Source organism: Nanorana parkeri, unplaced genomic scaffold, assembly GCF_000935625.1.
Source record: "Nanorana parkeri isolate BGI_ZX_2015 unplaced genomic scaffold, ASM93562v1 scaffold1894, whole genome shotgun sequence".
NCBI lineage: Eukaryota > Metazoa > Chordata > Amphibia > Anura > Dicroglossidae > Nanorana > Nanorana parkeri.
In genome coordinates this window covers 112,349-121,347 of record NW_017308162.1, presented here as the reverse complement: position 1 = coordinate 121,347, position 8,999 = coordinate 112,349, and positions in this window count along the sequence as shown.

The window sequence follows — 8,999 nt, the reverse complement described above, 5'->3', positions numbered from 1 at the left end:
CACACTCCCGTGATCCTTCAGCCGAAGTCTCGGTTTCACTGCCGCAGATTCCTCATGTTGGGAGAAGGAGCGCGTGTCGCTTACATATGCAGAACGTCATTCCTAATTCCCGACTCACCGAGCTCGAAGTCAATTTCTCAGGCCGCGGCGCCCAGAAGCAAACAATAGCACCATTATTTATGTATGAATGATAAATAGGAAGTCCTGACCACACCAATTATTTTATGCAAATGCACCGTGTTCCCGTTGTCCCCTCAATAATCGGGTAATCACAAAACGAATGTTGCCGTACGCTTTTTTTTTTTTCTCCGAGGATTGGCCTTAAATATTCCGGCTAAGTGGTAGAATACGCCAATGAATAATAAGGGCGAGGAGAGAGGAAAGGCCGACGCGAGAACACGGGGAATGTCGTTAGCGCAGCAGCACGAGCCGGTCACCCCCCAAATTGCACAATTTAACTTACACGAATTGGGGTGAATTTGGAGATTCCAAAAACAAATCTGGAACTGAGAAATACGCAAACGGTAAATTCCAATGATTGAATCTGAGTCACAATCGGGGGAATTCATCAAAACTGGAGCAAGCTGAAGCTGGAGCAGTTGTCCAAGGCAACCGATTAGCATCTACCTCTCATTTTCAAAGCTTGCACAGCGCTCAGAACCTTTCTGGGGATTTAAACGCACTAAACAGTGCTAAATAAGTGTTTTAGTGTGAATACAAACCGTTTTTTATAACTGTACTATAATAAATTGTGCAGAACTAATTGTGTATAATAAGGGACTAATAATACATTAATGACATCATAACATAATTACAAAGAATCTATGCAATTCAAAAAATTTGGCGCTTTGTATCGGTACAAGTACTTGTCAAAATGCCCTGTATCCGTCCCGATAACGATGCTAGTACCGGTATCGGGGCATCCCTAATATATATATACAGTGAGTGGCCGGATTATTATATACACTGAGTGGCCGGATTATTATATACACCGAGTGGCCGGATTATTATATACACTGAGTGGCCGGATTATTATATACACCGAGTGGCCGGATTATTATATACACCGAGTGGCCGGATTATTATATACACTGAGTGGCCGGATTCTTATATACACTGAGTGGCCGGATTATTATATACACCGAGTGGCCGGATTATTATATACACCGAGTGGCCGGATTATTATATACACCGAGTGGCCGGATTATTATTATATAATAATCTGGCCACTCGGTGTATGTATAGTCCAATAATAGTGAATAAAGACCGTTGATAAAATATAATTAAAAACATGGGACAAAAGCTTCTTTCCGACTTCGTGCAAATCCCACAACTGCATGTGAAATCAGTGAACTGTGTTCCAATGCGCGTGTTCTTTAATGTGCTTCACAGAAAAAAAAAGGTTCCCCTAATGGGAATTCAATCACCGCCCAAAAAAAAATGGCGTATACCAGCAGCCGGTGCACGCTTTTTCCAACCAGCGCGCCCTTTCGTAAAGTCGGAGTGACTTTCCGCGCCCTCCGTCCTTTAGATCCCGTTTTCTCCGCATTCATCGACGTCTTCACCGGCTTCCTTCTTCCGCCCCCTTCTCCCGGCTCCTCTGTCACACGACAATACGTTTAGACCCACAGAAAGGTTCTGAGAGCTGTACAATATTTTGTTTTCAATGTTGAAGACTTCATGACCTTGGTGTAGCAGCTTTTAACTTTGTAGCTTTCTGAATTCATTTTCCATTAGCGCAGATTTTCATACCATCATTTTCCAAGCTTACCTGGACAAAGTACAGAGAGAAGCTGATTGGTTGTTGGTCTGCTCCAGTTTTGATAAATCCCCCCCTCCCCCCCGCCGATTCTATCTTCCTGAAGGTGAAAGCTCATTGTCCACAGGAGGAGAAACAGGGCTGTCCCTATAGTGAGGCAGTTGCCTCAGGCTGCATCTCATTAGTAAAGTTGGGGCGGGGTTTGGCTACCAGTCATGCTTTGGGGCAAACCCCCCCCCACACACAGACACACTCCCCCCTTCCCCCCAGTAACAGGCCTCAACATGCTCCCCCGGCCTCAGGAGGCAAAAAGTGTAGGGACACCCCTGGGGAGAAGTTTGGCTTCCTCCTCATATGTTCAGACAAGATACAATTTTGGGGGAAGGGGGGCTTGTTTCTAAAACAGGTCAATCCCAGCACTTTTGTTTGGCACTGGAACTCAGAGTGTGCTCTGGTTCATAGGAGACACAAGAGCGCTAAGGCCACTGGAGTGCACAGGCATCACTGGAGACACTGGGGTTGCTGGAGACGCAGGAGTGCCGTGGTCACTGGAGTGCACAGGGGTCATTGGAGATACTGGAGTCACTGGAGACGTGGGAGCTCTGGGGTCACTGGAGTGCACAGGGGTCATTGGAGATACTGGAGTCACTGGAGACGTGGGAGCTCTGGGGTCACTGGAGATACTGGAGTCACTGGAGACGTGGGAGCTCTGGGGTCACTGGAGACACAGGAGCTCTGAGGTCACAGAAGTGCACAAGGATTATTGGAGACATTGGGGTCACTGAAGACAGTGGGCTTCCTGGAGTGCACAGGGGTCATTGGAGACACTGGGGTTACTGGAGACACAGGAGCATTGGCATCACTAGAGTGCACAGGGATCACTGAAGACACTGGGGTTACTAGAGACACAGGAGCGCTGGGGTCACTGATGTGCACTGGGGTCATTGGAGAGACTGGGGTTACCGGAGATACAGGAGTGCTGGGGTCATTGGAGACACTGGGGTCACTGGAGTGCACAGGGATAACTGGGGTCACTGGTGATACAGGACCACTGAGGTCACTGGAGTGCACAGGGGTCATTGGAGAGACTGGGGTTACCGGAGAAGCAGGAGCGCTGGGGTCACTGAAGTGCATTGGGGTCATTGGAGAGACTAGGGTCACTGGAGACACTAGGGTCACTGAAGTGCACAGGGGTCATTGGAGAGACTGGGGTTACCGGAGATACAGGAGTGCTGGGGTCACTGGAGTGCACGGGGGTCCCTGGAATATGCAAGAGCACAGGGGCCACTTGATGCCCATCCTGGATCACAGCATCAATCTTATTTGAGATACTTCATATGCGCAGTAACTCAGAAAGTCAATCATTGCCGGGATCGGGTATGCAAGTGGGAGCTCCCTACACATTTGGAGACAAGGTCTGGACAGGACCAACCAGTAACGTATGTGTGATGGGCGGTCCTTGTATATGAGGCGGGACCTGGGCAGGACCAACCTGCAAAGTGGGCGTGTCTACACGTGCCACCCAAAAAGCGGGCAGACAAATTGCAGACCATGGACGGGGTTCACAGTGTCCCAGGATCATATTGCTGGTATGTATGGAAGTGGCTAAAAGAGGCTGGAGGGGATGAGCAGCACTGAGATGGGGGAGAAAGATGAAAACAGTGGCGATATTTCACAGCGCTCAGCGCGCGGACTACGTGTCGTCTATTTCGGGGGTTTACATCGATTTTAATGGATAGCTATGTGCAAGATTCTATTGCTGGAGGCGATTAATCATCATCGCGGAGCAGTCATTACGCCGCGGCCACGTTTCATATTGAATGATGGCGCCTTCGGACCTGGCTTCGAAAAAAAACAAAAACGCACCAGTCGCACTGTGAGGGCCTCCGCACCCCGACGCACAGGAAACGCTCACATAATATCTGAGAGAACGGTTCTCTTTACTTGTAACAGTGTCATCATTATTAATAGCCGTCCTTCTTCAGGTTAATGAGGTGGACGGTCCGCCTGATGAAGATGAATGTGGAAGCGTTGGACGTTTATATATCGGCTCATATATATGGCGCGGCCTGCGTCGTCGCTCTCATTAAAGCCTCGTTCATTGTTATGCTCTGCGGGTATTCGTCTGGCTCATGTTGGCGCGTCATATGTCAATAGGCAGATATATCGACGCGTTTCGGGATTAAGAGGTAAACAGCTTCTTGCTCATTTCCCAAACTCTGTACAAAGTGCGTGATGTTTGACACCGTTCTGTTCCTCCGAATCCCAAGTTTTGCGCTTTTGTTCGATGTCACGAGATAATGTTCGGCGCTTCGAGGTCATGCTGAGACGCGGTTTCTTTACTCGTCCCTCTAATGGCCCAAAAATGAGGATAATTGAAGATGAAAAGGCACAAGAACACCCCGTGACAACGTCCGCGCCGCGCCGCTGGGAAAGTACGCAAAGAACGGATCTGCAAGGTGCGGCAATGCGACAGATTGTATCCGCAGTGAGTGTTGGAGATGATGGCGGGAAAGGTTACTGTCACCCTGCTCTCTGAGCCAGCGCCAGGTCTCCTCTCCCGTGCCAGCCGCCAGCCTATGACTCCCTGAGACCCCAGAGCATCCCGTGTCACCCTGGTACCCCAGAGAATGCTGTGACCTCCATTGACCTCAGAGCATCCTGCCACCCAATGATCCCAAAACAATCTGTGTCACCCAGTGACCCCCAAGTATGTGACATCCAATGACCTCCAGAGCATCCTGTGACTTCCAGTGACCCCAGAAGATCCTGTGTTATCCAATGACCCCCAAGCATCTTGTGTCACTCAATGAACCCCCAGAGCATCCTGTGTCACCCATTGTCCCCAGAGCATCCCGTGTCACCCAATGTCCCCAGAGCATAAGTACCTTTGCAGATCAAATGTATTGTTTTGTAAGTGTTATGGCCACTAGATGGAGCTGAGGAGCATCTTTGCAGGTCGAATGTATTGACATGTAATACTTTATTATGGCCACTAGATGGGGCTGAGGAGCATCTTCGCAGGTCGAATGTATTGTCATGCAATACTTTATTATGAAACTAAACTTTCAAATTATGCAGCGCCCGCAACATATAACGTGTTAATATCATAAACCATGAAATCAAATAAATATATGTGACTCAAATGTATAAACTATAATAGTATAATGCACACATGAATGTTAGTAACTTAAAGTCTTTCTAAAAAACCATCATTGGCCCTGGATCATTGATCCCACAGGGTATGTGAACCAATTGTTGTTAGTGACAACCACCGTATAATTGTTGAATGATGTGTCAAATCCAAAGAGGACTGTTCAAAAAGTATTCGAAAAAATATTCAAAAAAAAGGTGTTCAAAAGAAGTTCCGTGAACTATGTTGGGGATAGGGGTTACTACCACATATATCCCCTCGAAAGGTGCACTCACCGTGAGGTAGTGGCTGTGATAAGCAGCCGGAAACGCTCAGACAGAAGCTCTCAGGACCGCAGCATCGATCCATCTAGTGGCCATCATTCAACAATTATACGGTGGTTGTCACTAACAACAATTGGTTCACATACCCTGTGGGATCAATGATCCTAACGGTCGTTTTGCTGCAGCCTTCAAATTAAATTTGCACTTTAGCACTTAAACATCTTTATAGGTCCAGCGCAGAATCATTAAAATCTATAATACTTTATACTTTGGGGCTGAGGAGCATCTTCGCAGGTCGAATGTATTGTCATGTAATACTTTATTATGGCCACTAGATGGGGCTGAGGAGCATCTTTGCAGGTCGAATGTATTGACATGTAATACTTTATTATGGCCACTAGATGGGGCATCTTTGCAGGTCGAATGTATTGTCATGTAATACTTTATTATGGCCACTAGATGGAGCTGAAGAGCATAAGAATGAAGGATTTATACAGCAGCTGACAGGAGAAGTGAGCAGGGAGATGAGTTAATCAGTCTGTTGCTCCTTCTCTGTCCACTCACAGGAGGAGGGCGGAGAGGTGACCCGGCTTCATTGCTCTAACCCAAGCAGAGAAAAGTTTGGTCACCAGGCTGACTGTGTTCATTCAAGGTCATAGAGCTCTCCTCTGCTGCCGGAATCGGCCTCACATACAATGCCAAAGACAAGAGTCAGTCTAATTCCCAAAGTCCTTTCAGTTTAAGGTGATTAAATCCCTGATGAAGGGGAGGGGGGGTCATAACGCACGGGCTGTTCAAGGTCCATGTCAACATGAGTGACTTGAACCGTGTGTGAGCTCTCTGATGTCACGCCGCACCTACATTCACATATGACATGTGCATGAGCACGTGCAGAAGTGTTTCCTTTTCATGCGATGTGCAATAAGCGTGCGTCGTGTGTGCGGGGCCGCTAATTGCTGATAACTCAGACTGCTGCGTGAGCTTCTTCGCCACGTGCAGGGCGGCCCATTGAAATGAACGAGCTGCCCATTGGCTGGAGTGCGGGAAAGGCGTCACATGTTGTATTCACGCAGCAAGTGAGAACGGGGAACCAAAAGTTCAGTTTTATCGTCACTCTGCAATCCGGGATGACGAACGATCGTCGGCCCCCAATGGCGGCAATTCACAAAACTGCACCAAGCGCTTTACTCCCATCAAACAGCTCATAAAAATCGATATCACATCGGCGGGAAATGAGCACGTGACATGTAAACGCAATCACCGGAGACTAAAAGGGTCTATAATACAAAGTGCTTTAGCACTCCGGGGAGAGGGGGGGGGAGCTGAGCTGCTGAGTCACTGCAGGGAGGGGGAAGCTGAGCTGCTGAGTCACTGCTGGGAGGGGGAAGCTGAGCTGCTGAGTCACTGCAGGGAGGGGGAAGCTGAGCTGCTGAGTCACTGCTAGAAGGGGGAACAGGGAGAGCTGAGCTGCTGAGTCACTGCTGGGAGGGGGAAGCTGAGCTGCTGAGTCTCTGCTGGGAGGGGGAAGCTGAGCTGCTGAGTCTCTGCTGGAAGGGGGAAGCTGAGCTGCTGAGTCTCTGCTGGGAGGGGGGAGCCGAGCTGCTGAGTCTCTGCTTGAAGGGGGAAGCTGAGCTGCTGAGTCTCTGCTTGAAGGGGGAAGCTGAGCTGCTGAGTCTCTGCTGGAAGGAGGAACAGGGGGAGCCGAGCTCCTGAGTCACTGCTGGGACGGGGAAGCTGAGCTCCTGAGTCACTGCTCGGAGGGGGAAGCTGAGCTGCTGAGTCTCTGCTGGGAGGGGGAACAGGGAGAGCCGAGCTGCTGAGTCACTGCTCGGAGGGGGAAGCTGAGCTGCTGAGTCTCTGCTGCGAGGGGGAACAGGGAGAGCCGAGCTGCTGACACGGATGATTCCTGGTTACAGTGATATTAAACTCATATGTTTTTAAGTTACTTTAAATGCTGATGAAATCACTTACAATGGATGCGGCTTGTTGATGTTTAAAAGTTTTACTTTCCTGCAGAATCAGCCGGTCCCGTGAGCTCTGGTCCTATCTTCTTGTTTTATTGTGACTCCTTTCCCTCTGCAGGGTCCTATGCCGCCACCCTTGTGTGTGCCAATAAGCTGTGTGTGTGTCTCCTCAAACACACATGAACAGCAAGGCAAGCCGCTCCCCTCCTCCTTCTCCAAGCTAGCACATGGAGGCCGCTGGGGACTGCTCTGTCCCTTGTGATCTTGTACTGGACAGGAAGTTCAGGGAAGCCGAGCTGAGAGAGTTGGAGATGATCAGAAACATGATGACTGTCCGTGCTTGGTCAAAAATGTAATGCAATACGTTGCTGGGCGATCGCCCCGGCTGCGGCGTCTCAGTATACCGCGAGCTGTAGCTCCCTATATACTGAGCTTAGGGTGACGGGATGACGCTAGTTTGTGTCCTCCCGTGACCCTGGGGAGAACCCCTGACCCCATAGTTCTCCTTTAATATCACTTTATGTAACAAGAGATAATAGAAAGATGAAGTGAAAACACTGACATATCCCCATCTCATCATTAGATACAATGTAATCTTGGGGAGCTCTGAACATTGATACACGCGGCTGGAACACAATTTTAAAGGCAACTCCACCCAAAGCTGACCTCTTAAGGTGCCCATACACTGCACGATTCTTCTCATACGAGAATTGCGGGAAATCCCACGATCGTACGAGAATCGCGCAGTGTGAATGAAGACGTGCGACCGTTTCTACTGTACGGTCGCACGTCTTTTGTCTAAGGAGCACGCTAGAAAACCAGCCGAAAATCTTACGATTCTTTCGACCCTCAGGGGGGCGGGCTTGCATTTATCGCAAGTACGATCTGCCTGTCCATACGTTTTTTTAATTACTTCACAATGGTTGTAAAGTGTATGGCCACCTTTAGCTTGCTGCAGTCACAGGCATGCCGAATCACACGTTGGCTTATTACATTTCCCCCGGCACTGTGCCACACCACCGCAATGACAGACAATGGTATCACTCTCATTAAAAGCGCGCCGTAGGGCCTGGATTGTGGGCGGGGCAGAGGCACGGAACCCTCTGATGGGAAATCTCTCCGTCCCAGTACGCAGCCAGTGATCCGTTCACCCCAGCCAGTGTCCACCCATAACAGTTCACGTTTATGAAGACGCCTCTCTGGGCAGGGAAGAGTGAATGATCTATTCTGCCCGGCACAGCAAATTGTTTTATCTCCTCTTCTCATTTACTCTAGCGGGTTTTTATTACCCCGGAGAAGTTCCGAGCCGCTATCAGCTCGCTGATTTCTCCATAAAACAATGAGGAGAGTTATTGTTCCCGCCGATTGGAGGCTTTGTCTCCGTTTGTGACGTACCGAGGGCTGAAATGTGTCCCATTAAGACAAGAGAAAAAAAACAACAGCCATTGGGATGCTGATGCTGTTGCCGGGCAACGGTGTACGAGGGTCTGTGTGTGTGTGTGTCTCTCTCTCTCTCGCATTCCACGTGTGTCTCTCACTATAAAGCCGCGGAGAGTTGTCAGTCCCCCCAGTTCGGAGCGGAGGCAGAGGGTGCAGGTCGAAGCTCGCAGCATGTTCTCCAACAGACGCTCACCAAGGGGGTAACGACCAATCGGCGACCTGCCTGGGGGACATGTGATTGATCCGGATTTCTTTTTGGCTTCGCGGTGACCCTTGGAGTTAAGCCGAGGTCTGCCGCTTCCACGACCACGGTGGCTTTCGTTTGACTTTTTGAAAATGTTTGTCTAAGGCGAAGAGGATTGCGCAGCGCGCACCGTCGTCATCCAACGTCGCTGGGTTTCCGAGCAAATTTGTTTCAT